The sequence below is a fragment of the Gorilla gorilla genome, chromosome 4, assembly GCF_029281585.2.
Source record: "Gorilla gorilla gorilla isolate KB3781 chromosome 4, NHGRI_mGorGor1-v2.1_pri, whole genome shotgun sequence".
Lineage (NCBI taxonomy): Eukaryota > Metazoa > Chordata > Mammalia > Primates > Hominidae > Gorilla > Gorilla gorilla.
In genome coordinates, this window is record NC_073228.2 from 96,782,104 (window position 1) to 96,799,495 (window position 17,392).

At 34.8% G+C, this 17,392-nt stretch overlaps 1 long non-coding RNA gene across 1 annotated transcript in view; it reads right to left on the reverse strand.

Annotated features, from left to right (window-relative positions):
* The window catches only part of LOC129533517 (uncharacterized), a 311,392-nt gene that overhangs the window by 276,305 nt on the left and 17,695 nt on the right, over window positions 1–17,392 (reverse strand). The window contains exon 3 of the long non-coding RNA XR_010133908.1: window positions 16,601–16,748. This is a non-coding gene — a long non-coding RNA (uncharacterized lncRNA). The remainder of the gene's footprint in view (window positions 1–16,600; window positions 16,749–17,392) is intronic.

The following is a 17,392-nucleotide window of genomic DNA, read 5'->3' on the forward strand; positions in this document are numbered from 1 at the left end:
CCAGCTACTTAAATAAAAATATTTCCTTTGACTACAGAAGGTTACAAAAATCAAACATCTTGCATAATTTTCAAAGCTGTTTAAAAGTGCCTTAAATCCTGTGAGATTTTTAATATTGTTTTAAATGCCATGAGGACTTCATAGATTTTATATATACTGTTTATATAAATGGGATGTTTTAACTATTTTTCTCAATTACTGTCATACCATCTTCATAGGAAAATGGTGCAGACAAGGAACTTGACTGTCAAACTTAGAAAAGACATTAGTCTTGTAATTAAAGACTAAGAAAATTTAAATCAGGATAGCATTTGTACAAGAAGTGATGCTGGGTATCAGTGGAAGACCTTAGACTCACACACATTTTCTTCTGATCCTCAGATGAACCTTATTACTATCCTTCATCAAATCTAACATGCTATTAAATATAAAATACACCACCATTAAGAAATAAAAAATGCTGCCAATTTAACTATGAAATAATGCTAAAATATAATATAAACTCTTGATTTCAAAGAGTTTAAAATGTGAAAACATATGCATGTTCAAATCAATAAAGTATGGTGGTTATACAAACTTGAATTTTGGCTTAATGTCTTAAAATAAAATATAAAATATAAAGCACTTAAAGAAATTTTAAAAATGTTGTTTTGGTGCTCTCACATTTTCTTTTTCATTTTGATGTCTGTTCTCTTAGCTAAGGAACTCAATGTTTCCTCCTTATTTCCACCCCACACCACCTCCCAGCCCTCTCCATACTCACACAGCCCTGCCTGCAGACAGTCCTTTCTGAGCTTCCTATTCCAGGTAGGGCCAGTATTCCGGAGTTTTCCATTTAACTTCCTCCCTCTTTATTGCCACTGTTAGATACTGATCTGGTAAATTACTGTGAGCTGGGAGATTTGATAGTCAAAGATAACCATGTTAGCATTTTAACAATATTTGCATTTTAACTGTGGAATCCTAGATTCACAAATTTTAGCCCAAATAAACCAGTCTTTTACAGTGTGTTTTGAAGTATAATTTCAGGCTACATTTTGAAATATACAGACATTTAATCCATGCAAATTATACCCTCATTTCCATTCATATATATAGGGAGGCAATATATTATAATACAAACAACATGACATTTATGACTCACTGAGACCTTGTTTTAACATGCACTGTGTAATCTAGAAGTTGCTTACCATCTCTTAATTTTATTTTCCTCATTGTTAAAGTGAAAATCATAATAAACACATTTCATAAATTGTATAAGCATTAAAAAGATACCAATTACGTAAGATATTTTCTAGTATATAAAACTCTTCTCCAACAATGTAAAATGATATGTAGTGATATAATTATATAACATATAAGCATATATTATATATATATATGCATATGTTTTTGACCTATATAATATATGCATATGTGCATTAGTCTGGTCTCAGGCTGCTAATAAAGACATACCCAAGAGTGAGTAATTTATAAAGGAAAGAGGTTTAATTAACTCACAGTTCAGCATGGCTGGGGAGGCCTCAGGAAACTTACAATCATGGTGGAAGGGGAAGCAAACATGTCCTTCATCACATGGTGGCAGCAAAGAGAAGTGTAGAGCAAAGAGGGGAAAAAGCCCCCCACAGAACCATCAGATCTCATGAGAACTCACTCACTATCACAAGAACAGCATGGAGGTAACCGCCCCCATGCTTTAATTACCTCCCACCAGGTCCCTCTCACGACATGTGGAGATTATGGGAACTACAATTCAAGATGAGATTTGGTTGGGGACACAGTCAAACTATATAAACATCTAACAGGTAAATATGTATTCATATATACATAGTTTCTATCTTTTGAAACCTCCATCAAATTGTCAAATTATGCCTAAGTAACATTAAACACCTAACCTCTACTAATTCTACTATAAATCACGAGCTGTCGTTCTTGATGGTTTTCTATCTAACTTTGCATGTGCTGTTTGTGCACACATAAAAATCTTCACCTAAGGATCTAGGCAGCTATAGAACTATTTCGTGTCATGTCAATTTTTTGAAATAAGTTTATTTGTCCTTACATAAATGAAATCAATTATCTATATCACTAACGTATTTTTTGAGTATTTGGTCATTATGCTTTTCTTTCTATGTGATTTTTCTCTTTTATCATAATTCAAAACTGTATTGCTTTAGTAATAGCACAGCCCTACAATGAGATTGTCAGACCTTATGAATCTGTTGATTTATGAATTTCTCTGATAATTCTCCTCTTTCCTAATTTGCTCATTTCCATCTTCCCTTTATTCTCCATGTCTTCTGTTTAATTTTGCCTTTAAAAAAAAAATTGGAACTCCCTTCTCACCTTTTCATCATCTCTCTTCAAAATTCCAAGGTTTCTTCTCTTAGTCCAGACTATAAATCCAATGAACATGCATTTATTTCTAACTTGCATTTTTAGATAATTAAGATTAAAACATATTTATGGATTAAAAATTAATTTTTGTTCATCCCATACTTAACTGTATCTTTCCTTATAAAGTTCTATAAATAATTTTTTCAACATGTTTATGTTCTCTGAAATCTGAAACTTTTTAAACAAACACAAATGCTAAACATTTTAAAAGAAACATGTGGTCAACTGTAGCAAATTTCTATTGCATGGAAATCCCACTACCTATGGAGAGGTTATTAGATATTGAAATGCAGGGTGGAATTGCCAGAAATGAGGGAGATTGGTTTTGACCAGAGACAATAATCAGAGTTCCCCCAACCAACCTGGCTGCTCAATTGCTGTCTTTGGAATTGGATAGAATAAGAAGAGAGCATAGGACACAGGTTTAGAATGTGATTTGATGGGTGTTCTAGTATATATGGAGGTAATATGATGTTTAGTACAGCTAAAGGAACAAAGAGAAAAATGTGAGTATGGATGTAAATGTGTATATATATCTACAGTTTTACCATCCTGCTTTCTGAAGTACCACTGATACTTTAAGGCTCAAACTGGTAAGAATAAGCTAACTAATAATAAAGGAAAATACCTTGGTATATTTTTATGTATGTTCTTTAAAAAACACTTTGTTTATAAATAAATAAAACCTTTCAGCTTTCTCTGTATCTAAAACTATATTTGCCTAATTATCAAATATTTAAAAACAGTTTTTGGAAAGAAGTGTAAGTCAGAGCTTTGTCTGCTAAGTGACATAAAAAGCTGTTTGAGAAGACAGGATATATCATTTTTTAAGTTATATTTTAAATATGATGAAATTTAAATATCTGCAGTATATTTAAATAAATACACATAATAAGCTGACAGTGATGTATTATCAGAGCTGGAGGAATAAGAAAACAAAGCAGGTGATGTAGGTTAGGGAGGCATATATCTAGTGTTGAAATTCAAAGTCATGAGGCTATATGAAGTTTTTAAAGACAAGAGACTATAGAAAGATTGACAGGGAGTTAATAACAGAACTTGGGCAAGTATTCACATTTGATGACAAAAACATAGAGGAAAAAGTAGTTATTTAGAGAAAAACTAAGACTATATACGCAATAGGAAGAAAAATGAAACATTGTTAAGTAACATTCGAAAAAAACAAAGCACGAAAAATGCAAAGAAAATGGTAGTGGCCAATGGTCTCAGATTCTACTGTGAAGTCTAGAGGAATGAATATTGAAAAAATATAAATGGACTTGTGATTGGTGACCTTGGGGAATTCAAATTCAGTACAATTGTTGAGGTTAGATAATACGCTCAGGAAGTAAAGGAATTAAGGAAAAGAGAAATAAGATGGAGGAAGACTGCATAGTAAAGTGAAATCCTTTTAAAAATGGACAATACTGGAGAACTATGTAGACAATGGTAAATGTTCAGTGGTTAGGGGTGACTTCAACATTGTAGAAGGAAGAGGGTAATTGATGGAGGAGAAAGGACAAGATTATGGACTTGACAGTCAGTTTAAATGTTAATGGAGAGTTCCTGAGTGTGTAGGAGCAGCTGCTGACAGGAGCTAAGGATATGTCAGTTTTAACTAGCACCCTTAGGCAGATGAGTCCCAAATACTGTCTCTTGACTTGACCTCTTCCCTGAACTCCAGTTGAGTGGGTGGGCTTGTCACTCAGGGAAACACCACAAGTGATGCAACCATGTTCCTATCCACCTCATTCTATTATTAGTCTACAGACACACATCTTTTTCTGTCTGCCAATTTGTCTCTGTTAGCTTCACCATACCCGTACTTTTCTTTTCACACTTGCCTCCCAAAAATACATGACTTAATACATTGACAGTGTCACTACATGTGATTTGAAACCTAGAACCTAGAAAAGGAAAAATGTTGAATGGATCAATGAACAAATGAATGGATGGAAACTATTCTAGTCCTTTCTTACGCAGGAATGAAAAAGAAATAACTTTTCTGCCTTTACTGCCAGATATATACAAAAAATATATTGTATATTCATTTGTAATAAATGCTAAGAAGATCAATAATGCTCAATGAGACCATCGAGAACTGTAGACTGCAGGAGCTATTTTCTATTGGTTGATCAGGAAAGGCCTCCATGAATAGCTGACATTTGAGCCTAAAACTAAATGAAATGGGAGAACAAACTACACTTGATACTTGGGGGAAGAGTTTTGCAGGTACAGGGAAGACCGACTGTAAAAGTCCAACAGTAAGAATATACTTCGCCTGTCTGAAAACCAATGTTAGCTTGATTAAGAGGCCAGTCTTCATGTGAGGAGGAAAATGAGACCAGAGAGACAATGGAAGCCCAGATCATGGAGTGCCATTTTGACCAAGATGTAGGTTTGCTAGATTTAGGAAATAAAGACACAGAGTATCCAGTTAAATTTGAATTTTAGATAAACAGCGAATATTTTTCATATATCTATGTCCCTCATATTGTATCACACACAGGCATTAAAAAAGTATTTGTTGTTCATTTGAAATTCATATTTAACAAGGTGTCCTGTATTTTATCTGGAAACTTTAACATGGTGACATCTTTGCATTTCACTCTGACAAGGAATTGTGCTGAAGTATTTTGAATGAAGAAGTAGAATAATTGCTTTTATGGCAAATAAATAATAAAGTGGTAAGGATAATCACATGAAGACTGGTGAGGGGGCTATTGTTACAGTCAAGGCAAGCTTGCCAGAGCGGTAGCGGAGAAGAGAGGGTAGCAGTATAAAGTAGCGAGGAAGTTACCAGTAGTCGAAGCGACAGATTAGATTTGTGATGAAAAAGAAAGAACAGAGTCAAAAATTATCCCAAGATTTATTGCCTAAATAACTAGGAAAACAGAGCTGACATTTCCAGAAAGAGAGAAGATTAGAGGAGGAAAAAAATTGATGCATAAGATCAAGAGTTAAAATTTTTTATTGATGTATATTTTCCCTACAATAAATTTCATCCATTTTAAGAATAGCATTTCATGATTTTTAGTAAATTTAGAGTTGTACAACCACCAATACAATCTAACTGCAGAATATTTCCAGCCCCCCACTCGAAAAAAAATTCTTTTAGCCCATTTGCAGTGATTCTGTATATCCATGTTAGCCCCTTGGCAGCTACAGAATTACTTTCTATCTTTACAGATTTGTCTTTCCTGAACGTTCCATGTAAATGGAATCTACAATATATTGTCTTTTGTGCCTAGTTTCTTCTACTAAGTATTATGTTTTGAGGTTCATCCATGTTATAGCATATATCAACTCTTCGTACCTTTTTATTGCAGAATTGCATTCCGTTGTATGGATATATCACTAATTGGATTGTTTCCAGTTTACAGCTATTATAAATAATGCAACCTTGAACATTCATGTACAAGTCTGCATATAGATGTATGTATTTACTTCTCCTGGGTAGACTCCTTGGAGGAAAATTTCTGGGTTATAAGGTAAATTTATGTCAATAGTTTGGTTTTGAATTAATCTCCAGTAGAGATTTTGAGTGGGTATCTGCCACATGGATCTGGAGTTCAGAAAAAAATGTAAATGTAAAATTGGAATTTAACATCACAAACATGATTTTAAAGTCATTGGGCTGAGTAAGGTAACATAAGTAGTGAATGTAATTAGAAAAGAGAAAAAGTCTAAAGATTCACTCCTGGCACACACTAATTTAAAGGTTAGGAGAGAAGGAAGTTTGATGAAAAAAGAAAAAAAAGGCAAACAGAAAAAGGGTCCAAGCAGGTACTTTTTGTGTCCTATCATATCTCCTTGAGCAAGTTTTAGGCTCAGCTGAGCTGTGGTGGACAGTTTCAGTACATGCTAACAACCTTCCAAGTTTTTCTGCTTTACTGCCTCCAGATTTCTTCCAAAGTAGAAAAGCTCACTCAGCTCTTGTGGTGGTGTATGGAATCAAAGACCACAGAGGTAATTTTTGGTGAAGAGAAGATGGGATACAGGGATTATAAAGGCCTCAGTCTCCTATTCTTTGGCAAGATAATTCTGAGATTGGCTTAGCCCATAAACAATCCTGGTGATTTTGCTGTAAGCAGTTTCAGAATAACAAAAAGGCTGACTGGAGTTGATTCAAGGAAAAATAATGGAAAGAAAAAGAGAGGAAATTGAGATGCCTCTAAGATCTACTTCTAGGAGTTTTGCTGCAAGGCAGAGGAAAGAAATGGCATGGTAAGTAGACAGATATAGGCAGTGAAGACAGTTCAAAGGAAGGATTTGTGTTAAAGGCAGAGGATGTTACACTGCATTTGCACAGTTGAAGGGAATGGTGAAGATGCAGGAGATAGAGGGAGAATTGCTGGAGTGATATCTTTGAATAGATGAGAGATATGATGAGGGTGCAAGTGCAGAGTTTTACCTTAGGAATACATATTTTATCTGTTTTAACAGGGAAAGGAAGAGCTTTTAGATATAGATGTGAATATACTGGTACATTTAATAGTGGAAACATGTGCTTGTCTCTTGACTTGAAGAATAAATTCCTATCCAGATAGTGGATAGCCACCTTCTACTTGAACCCACCAACAAGAAGGAATTTTTATATTTTAAAAGAACCCATTTTATTTCAGACAGTCCTAGGGTACCACAATTTTTTCTCCATAGTATTGAGCCAATGGGTAGACAATAGAGGTGTAAAGTCTTAGGAATGGATGGTAGAGGCACATTTGTTACAGAATAAGAAACAGCAGTTATAGCAGATGAGGAGGGTAGGGCAAATATTCTAATCCATCAGCCAAGACTAAGATTGGAAAATACTAATGTAGGAAAACAAAATCCCCAGGAGAAATGATAGTTTTGGCAGTCACAAGTGTTAACAGACAAATTTAACCACAAAGCAAGGTACAATGTAACTTCTTCAGCATAGGTAAATCTATTTTATTTTATTTTATTTTATTTCACATTTGAAATTCTCATTCAACCTTATTGAGTTGGGTACTGACATAAAGATCTTGATTCACAAGTCTTATTGGAAAGGTGTCTCAAGTAAAATCACATAGTAAATTGTTACAATAAAGATTGGAAAACTGCTCACTTTAGTTCTATTTCTGCCAGTCTCAGGCTGTATAGTAATTCTTGTCAATTCTAAAGAAAATAATGACTTCTGTTAACATTTAATGGGTACCTGCTATGGTCTCGCATTGATAGGTGATAGAGGTAAAAATATCTCTTTCCTGATGGCATCATTTCAGCGAAGTATTCTTTAAAAACTCTGAGAAAAAGTGTATGACAACACGCTAGTATTCAACGACTTTATCTAAGAGGAGTCAGTGAGGTCATGACGGAGCAGGAGTCCCAGAAAAGGAGTGTTAAAGTATAACGAGGTTGAGTAAGGGGGAAAATTTCAGACAAGAAGCCAAAGTCCCTTCACTCCTTGTAAATTTAGTCTTGTGTCTGTACAGTTGGACTATATCAGGGCTTTTCAAACTCTTTTTCATAGATTTCTTTGTAAGCCACATTAGCTGGAGAGAACTTCATGGAGAAAGAAGTCAAGATGAACGATCAGAGCCTTAATACTCTCACTTATATTTCAACCACAGATATCTTTGGAAAAGTAAAAGGGGTTCCATTAATTTAAAAGACTCTTATGTGGAAAATCACTGTTTTATATGATCTCTAAAAGTCCTATGAAACAATTCCATGGAAAGTCTCTAAGGGCCCATTGTACTCATTGGTGTGATCCAAACCGAAAATGTGTCCTGGGGACTGCATCATAGATGCCAATTTTGAAGACAGATAGTGGGAAAAGGGCAAAAGGAAGCAGTGGTCTTTGTAGGGACAAAGTAGACAAAGGTGTTGGATAAGAGTAAGATAATTTGCTGAAACGAAAAGGCAGAAAGGAAGTGGAAATATATTGCAGACAAGCTGCCTAAGATCACATTTTGTCTCTGAAATGCCAATTAGAACATCCAAATAAAACACGATGAAGTTATAATTATAAAATATGTCTACATCTATACAGACATATTCATATATTTATGTGCATGTTTTATACAGGCACCCATTACTTATAAAATTATATTAAGAGATAATAGTGAAAACTTATCTAAATGCGTGGCGCATGCCCTCTAAAAGCAGTTCCAGACAAAAGATAAGAAAAATACAGCTTATAATACATACCCAAAAGAATCATGATTGTGGGGGTAATTCTAGTATTCCTTTTATTTATCATTTAATCCAATCTGAAAAGTCAAACCTGTCGACTGAGGTTTGACTTTTCCTCCCCATACACAGTATTAAACTTAATTATAAGTTGGCTTTTCTTGTTAATGAATTCTCCTTTGAACAAGCTAGCATTTTATCTAAAGCAGTTCTCAAAGCTATAAATGATATCTCCAACAAAACAAAGTTACAAAAGTTTTCTCATTTAAAAAAATACGTAAACTACTTTTTAGACAAGCCTGGAGGTATGATGTAGGTTTTTGCATTGCATAAGTAAATGCCTTAGTTTTCCATGGTTTTCTTGCTCAGATTCTAATTTTTGATGCCAAGGGCCATACAGTCTGTTTTACATGAATAAGTCAAAAAAAAAAAAGGTGAGATGTTCTATTCTTAGAACCCCTAATTTTCCTACAAGTAATTTTTTTTAGTGGGAAGAGAATCAAATCCATCCTTTCCCTCCTTATCTTACATCATTTTTTTCTGACTAGATAGCAATAAAATAATTACCTTTACAAAAAATACAGATATTTTTATGCCAAATACAAACTAACTTTGGTTTATCTCATGTGTATACAATTAGTGTGTGTATCTTTGGAATTATGGTCCAAAACATAAATTTTTAATGTATTTTATACAAAACATTTACACTTTAGCCTGCTCTGCCTAAATTCAACTGGTGCTACTGTGTTTTGCAGCAAGACTAACTTTCTGACTTTGAAAAGTGTTCTTCACGTTGCTTTTTATACGACATCAATTTCATTGTGCACCAGAGGTGACTAAGAAACATATTTTGTTGGTTACGAATATTACAGTAAGTGACTGTCCTCCATGCAATTTTCAAATAAGAATCAATCAAATCTTGTGTGGTGATGTGCAAATTTTCAGTCAATTTTAACTGGCTTGGCTCTTCCGAAGGTTAAGGTAGTTTAATGGTTGAAAGCACACTGCAGCGCAGTTAGCTGCAAAAGTCAAAGGCTAGAGGATGAGGATTTTATTTCCTTTTAGCTTTTGCCATGTCTGTTTTCTGTCCAATCTGCCTCTTGCTGCCGTTTAACCCATGCTTTTAAAGACAAGAGGGGTTGAGAACTTGAGGGCCTCTGGCTTCATTTTAACAAGGCATCGCTAGCACTTGGGTACATAATTTGTCATAAATGTCAGAGGTCACTGGGTGTTCAAAACCTACATCCAGCAGATGGTCATTATGACAGCAGTTACGTTTCAAAGGCAAAGGATGTTTTGTGGTATTTACTTTAGTGTGTTAGTGTCACACCTCAGAGTATATCTGAGAAGATTCTACTTTAAATCAAATCATGCTTGTGGTTATCTGCCTAAGAAGCAGCAACAGAAAACAGATGAGCTTTCAAAAGATACTCTATTTGGTTATTCTGAAATAAAGTATACACCAAATAGTTCTTTTTCATTTTTACCTCATGTTCAAGTGCTGACAATGAATTTCCCAGCTTCACATTTCTGAGAAGAGTTATAAAAATAAAATTAAGAAGCAAATTATTAAAATGTGCTAATGTGAATTTCTTTATCTAGCTTAGATCATTTAAACTGCCTAAAATTATAACAGCTATAGATGAATTTCTATGCTACAGCTAAAGATCATTATCTAATAGCATCATCAGATGGAACAAATAAAAAGTAATAGATTAGATTTCACTATACCTCTAAATTTACTCTATTTTTTTACTTATGCTATTTTATACTAAACATTTTTCAACAGCACCTGACACCTAAAATTGAAAAGCAAAACTCAAATCCAATCATATTTTTATTAGATAATCCCAGCAGAATTGGTGAAGGACTAAGCATTTATGTTAAATGAAGAGGTCCATCATTTCTCAAAACACACTGAATTCTAAGGCATGAGTTTAGCAACAAGAAGCCCTGGACATAAACTAGTCAGGCACCTATGATAAAAAAGATAAAAATATTCTTAAAACTGATGGAAAATAAAAAGTGAGAGAACTCTAGTGCTACACTGAGAGAAGTGTACTATTGAATGTCCGAGCCTGTAGGGAATGTGAATGATTATTTCCTAATACAGCTGACAAAATGGGCTGGGAAAGATGCTGATACAGCTGTGGGGCCTGGATCTATCCACATAGCTGTGGGAACGCCAACTCTGTTAAAACTCAAACAAACTTCCTGAGAGATTCTTCACTAATGTTGCTCATAATTTTATCTTACAAAACATAGAAGGGGTAACAAGAATTGTTACTCTGAACTTCACTTTGAGATATAAGGAAGAATTGCTTAATGATCTAGCAGTGACAGCAATCTTGGGGGAAATTAAGACATCTTATAGGAAGAATTAAGTTTAACTGCATGCAACAGAAAACCCAAATTAACTAGTTTAGTGCATGAGATTTCATTCTTTGCTAAAATGGTCCAGAGGTCAGCTCTCCAGGATTCATGTAGCAAGATCACAAATTAGTGCAGGTCCCAGGCTCCTTTCAGCTTTTCATTCAGAACAGAACAGGTTAAGAGCACAGATAGCCCAACTTCACCACTTCCTAGTTATTTAATCTTTGGCAAGTCACTTCATCTCCCTCTGCCTCAATTTCTACATCTGTAAATAGATTTATAATCACTAACTATAAATTACTTTAATGAAAATTGTTAATTGGAACTGTGGATAGTAATTTGCAATAACTACTCAAAAGTAATAGTAGCTAATGTTTAATGAGTGCTTCTCATTTTCAGACTCTATTCTTAACTCCTTACTTGCTAAATAAGGTACCAATTGTATAATGCAGGATCAAAACGCCGGCCCAGGCAATGTGTCTGCATGATTCCTGGTCTTAAGTACTATTTAGGGTGAAGAAATTGAGATCCCTAGTTTATATGATTGTTGTGAAGCATGTATAAATTAATACATATAAAATGTGAAGAATCATTCTTGCTACATAGTAAGTACTAAATATACTGCCTGCTATTAGTCTTTATCTTCTTTATTACTACTGCATTTCTGATGTGTTCCTCTTCAACCTAGTCCAAGATGGCTGCTAAAGCTCCAATCATTTCATCCTCATTAAAGAAGCTTATGTCATCTTCCTTTAAGGACACTTTCTGCATACACATAATCTCTATTTACATTAAATTTGTCAAAATTTAGGCCCAAGAACATGCTTTGCTACAAGAGACTGAAAATATGGTCTTTATTATGTGTTCTGGTAAAATTTGTGGACTTTTTCACTCAGAAAATAAAGAAAAATATTAAATACTGGGGAGCCATAAGCAGCAGTTTCTGCCATGTTACCTAGGAGTTCATAAAAGTATAAAAATTGTCTATTGGAGATTCTCAGACAGACATGTAGGTTTTTAGGAGAGCATTTATTTAAAAAGTAGGCAAAGTATAGGCATGATGTGATGTCTAGAACCTCCTCCTTTGCCTTTCTACCACCAAAAATATTTTTAAGAGAAGAAAGGATAAACAAAACAAAAATGAAACCTATATATAAATAAAGAAGAAATATCTAATGGAATAAATAAAGAAGGAATATCTATAGAAATCATATGGATTTTTTGAAGAGCTCATCTTTATAAATGAAAGATAATTTCATAGACCTCTAAGACTAACACTAAGGAACGTCAAAGGAGAGATAAGTTTTAGGGATAATATTGAAAACAGGAAAGTCAGCTTTAGCTGTGCTTGATATACAAAGATGAGCAAAAAGAGAGAATCACTTGGTTTGGGAAGATGGAGGTGAAACCCACAACTACGCATCTCTTATTCTTTATCTTTCACCTCCAATGTAAAGACTCTTGATATTCAGAAGAGCATAACAAACATCATCAAGACAGTTACATGTACCTATTGTGCCTTTCCTACATGGTGCTTTGCACATGCTGTTTCTCCAGTCTGGAATACCTTTCTTATCTTCTTCACTCAGTTAACTCCCACACAACCTTCAAGAAATAGTTCAAACAATTCTAGAAACTTCAGAGTGAGTGGGAGAGTTTCAAGATGACACTCCTGTGCTATGAGATCCACGATCACTCTTACACAGGGGTGGGATAGGGTCAGTTGAGCTAAGTTAGCCAGATAGGTCAACTCAGAATTTTAGTTCCATATGCTAGAGCTCCTCCTAAGCAAGGAGGCCAGAAATAGGTAGATCTAGCACATGAGTAAATGCCAAAATGGGGACAAAATGGGAGACAAATTCACACATCAAGTCCAGTGAGCTGAAAACAGGGGATAAGTGACCCTTCATATTAGGTAGAAACGTCACAAAAAGTAGAGCAATTAGGTAATGAATCTAATTTGAGTTTTAGTGATCTCCACAAATGTCTTTGGATGTCTTCAAATGCCTTTGGATATCTTAAGTTGTCTTTTCTATTTGTCAGCTTCAGTTTTCTCAGCTATAAATGGACTTTCAGGACAGGTTATGACAACTAACTAAGATAATACATATAAAGCACCCTGCTTTGTTTTTGGCACAAAGCACTTGTTCAGTACTATGTACCTCTAAAAATAATGAATGATTGAATACCTTGCCTAAAATAAAGAGTGGAAATGAGTCAACAGTTTCCCAGTTTTCAAAAAGAAGATGACATTATCTTCACTCGACTAACATGCATACTCAACGTTGAAGTAACTATGCTTTCTTTCTACTTGACTCCCAAACCAGGTCCTCCTGACCTCTTTCTCAATGTCTTCACCTTTCTGGGTTATACAGGCTCAAATATTTAAAGCCCTATTTGATTCTTTCTGCCTTATCCTTGCACCCATTCACTTGTCAAGGTTTATGTAGATTCTAAATGCTCTGTGTCATTCACATCCATTTCCATTAACGGAGTATGAGTCCTCATTCCTTTTCTCCTGAACAGTTTAAAACCATCCCACCGGCTCTTTCACCTCTTTACCACCCCCATAATAATGCATCCTCCAGAATTCTTCCTGTCAAATTTCATCTCATTTACTTTAACTCATCATTTCAATCTGTCAGTATCATTGCAAATCCTAATTCTGTCATCTACAACTTATTATCCCTCCCTCACTGTATCCCTTACCATTGCTTTCTATATTGTTTTCCAAATTATATAATTTAAAAATATGCAATAAGATGGAGTAAACTATTTGTCCCACATAGTTTGAAACCATTTGCAAGATTGATATCAATTCAAACCAACTTAATAAAATAAATATTTATATGTTTCCTTCCTTCTTCAAGGTAGTACAGTGTGACAAAAGTATTTTACAGTCTTGCCAGGGATATAGGACTGGTTTAAAATTCTAGATTTTCACTTAGTAGTTATTTGAAAAGGTATTTTAAGTTCACCGAGTAGGCGAAATGGTAATATTTGTAACTGGATTATGTTTTAATGTTAACAAAATTATTGGTAAAAGCAATCTAGCTCAGTGTTCAGAATATGATGAGTGCTTAATACAATTCAAAAAATTTAATCATCATGCTAAATCTACAGAATTACAAAGAGTGAGGCACAACTATTGTCAGAAAACTTACAGCCCAGTTGAGAGAGATTATCGATGTGATAAGAAAAATGCACATGTATTAATACAAAAAGCTGAATGTAATAAATCCCAGTGAAATGCAACGGGATTCAAAGCATGGAGAGGTCACACCAGTCTTGAGGATAGGCACTAGTTGATTGTTCTTGAAAGGGACTTCAGGGCAATTGATTTGAGGAGAATTGGTGAAAGTTTTTAAAGAGGGAGTTAAATGATTAGAGCTAGACTTTAATAAAACTCGACAGAGAAACATGTGGGTTATATCATAGGTTTAGGAAGAGAAAGCCAGTTAAAAATGCATTCAAATTGCATTTTTCTCTTACTTGAGTCCTCAGCTGCATTTGAAGCTATTGACCATTACTTCTTTTTTGATCGAGTTCCCATTCTCTTCTTTTTTCTTCAAGTTACCTCTCTCTCAAGTTCTTGTCAAAAATCTTCGGTTATTTTTCAGTCTTATTTCTGACACCTTTTTCTCTACTCCTGTTTAATTATTGATGTCTCCAAAGTTCTTCATTAGCCTCCTTTTATATCATTCCATTTACACTCTCTTTACATAAACTTATCTGAATCAAGGCTTCAAATCCTGTCTATATCTTGGCAATTCCCAACACTAAATATCTTTGCAGAATGCTCTTTTGACCTAGAGATTTGCCTTCACCTGGCTCTTAAACTTCCACAATTGAATATTCAAACACCTCTAACTCAAGTAGAGTTAGTCACCATCTTTAAAATGAACTCTCATTTATTCACTTATTCCACAAATAGTTTCTGAGCTTCTATTTTGAGCTATGTGCCAGGTGAAGGTATTAGTATTTGGGCTTCACCAGCAAACAGAGAGATCAGTCCTTCTAAAATGACACTGAATTCACACAGCCAATGGATTTTCAGTATGGTAATTCTGATCTTGACTCTCCTCTACTAACTTTCTAATCCTTAATTTGCTCTCCAATGTCTTCAGGATAAAATTCAAACTTCTTAGAACAACCTTTTCAAACCAGGACAAATAAGTGATCTAGCCCATGCTTACCTACTAAGATCTTTTTTTTTTTTTTGGCCATATTTTGCAATTTATGTAACTTGCAATTCACATATGAGCAATGCTCTGGCCCAGTCTTAACCTTTGCCTTTGCTGTTTCCTCTATTTGAAAAGCTTTCTCCTCATGATTCCTTTCCCATCTAGCTAATGCCTACTCGCTCTTTGAAACTCAGCGTTGGCTCTTCCACAATCATTCTTTTATTTCTTTAACCTGAATTATGTATATCTCTATATTCCTATGAACATTTTGTATACTCCATCATAGCACTTACCTAAATCTATTACAAATATTTACTTTTTAATCTCAGTTCGAGTTGTTTCTGAGCTAATGGAAAATGGAGACTTTGCTGTTCTCTCATTTTCTGTGCTACTTATTATGTTATTCTTTCTCAGTTCCAAATCTATTTTTCTTTCCCTGCTTTGTAATACTATATATAGCCGGACCATGTCAACCTTTCTCCTTTGACCAGTGACTCAATGTTAGATCTTCTAGTAGAGAGCTCTGCAGGAACATAAGCAAATATTAGAAATAGACTTTCCTCAGGGACCAGCCCACCCGTATCCTCTGACTGTTTTCTTGGCTACTTGGTAAGCCTATTGTAGGGAACAGGTCGGCCTGTGCCCTCCAGTAAGTCTCTCAGTCACTAAATGGGACATTCATAATGCTGAGTGACACACTGCCCCACAGGTTTCTCAACCCCTCTTTGGGTCACTTTTTTCTTCAGCAAGTTTCTTAACCATCAGCAAGCCATTTGTTTCTGTGACAGTCATACTTTCTCCCATAAGGTCTGAGTCTTGGCGTTAAGAGAGAATTCCTCTTTTAAGTTCATTCTTAGTTTCTTCTTGTTCCCTCTCCCTTAGCCTTAGATATAGTAGCTGCTTTCTGCATTTACTGTTTCACTTGACTTGGAGTCCTTTTTTAATCGCATTTATTAGTTAACAAATTCTTTATTTTATATATACCCTGTTCAAATTACAGGTATGGTTTTCATCTCCTGGCTGGACTCTGACTAATATATTTCTTGGCACAATTCTGAGTATGGATTGAGAGCCAAGTAAATTGAGGTTAGATTTCTGACATAATGATCATTGAAAGGTGCTAAAAGTCTAAACTGCTAAGTCAGCTGGAAGGGCTAGATGTGAGGATCATTGAGAATTCAGGCTTTACTGAAGATGGTAGCTGACTACAGATGAGGGGCAAGATGGAGCCAGTGACAACCAGCACCAAGACTTCGAGGCTGAGACACTGGGAAAATGGCCTTACTTTTAAAAGAAAGAAAGAAGCAACTAAGGAGCGGGATTTCTTTAGAGAAAAAGATGGTAATTTTCAGTGACTTATTTTTTAAATAACATGCTTATTTTTTAAGAGAATAGAGATTTTTTTTGCAGTGGATGGAGAATATGTGATCATATTAATTATGTTATCCAACTGGTAAAACACAATCTAAAAAGCTCAATAAATGTCTTACTGGGCAAGGTGTCTCTTGCTCACGTAGCAGCTCAGTGTCAGCTTTTGGCTGAAGAGCTCCGATATGGTGATTTAGGGACCCAGGCTCCCTTCGTCTCATGGCTCTACTCTTTCTCTCTGGGAATCCTTGGTTAGAGCTTCTGCATCTCCTTGCAGATGGGAGAAGAGAGTGAGAAAGAAAAGTGGCCAAATTCAAATACCTGTGGCACGTTCAAGTGGGAAAATAAAGAAGAAAAAGCCCATACCACTTCAGTCTTTTTTGATTATATTAAATATCCAGGTTTGTGTGATGCAATCCCAAGTAATATTGGTATCACTGTACTATGAGCTATAAGAGAAATGTTTTAAACTTCCTATTTTAAGGAATAGTTTTTTATTATCATGGCTTATAATTTGGTTAATTAGCTTGTTTTCAAAACAAGGGTTCTAGTCAGTGGTTGCCAGGTGTATTCCATGTAATTTAGAAGAGTTCGCCTCTCTAAATAAATGGGTGCTACTGACAAAGACTACTCAACTTGTGAAAGTCCAACTTGCAAGCATCCTTAATATCATTTCAGGAAAAAAGTCATCTAGCTAAATTTTTACATATTTAACAATATAACAATAATAACACTTATTGAAACTTCACTATATGACACACCATGTCATGAATGAAGCATATGGATTATTTTACTTAAGCCTTACAACTGCCATGAGAAATACTGTTTTAGTCTTTACTATGACAGTTGGAAATGTACTTTTTTTTCAATGTTGGGAAACAAACAGAACTTCAACTCTGTATTCTACTTGAGCC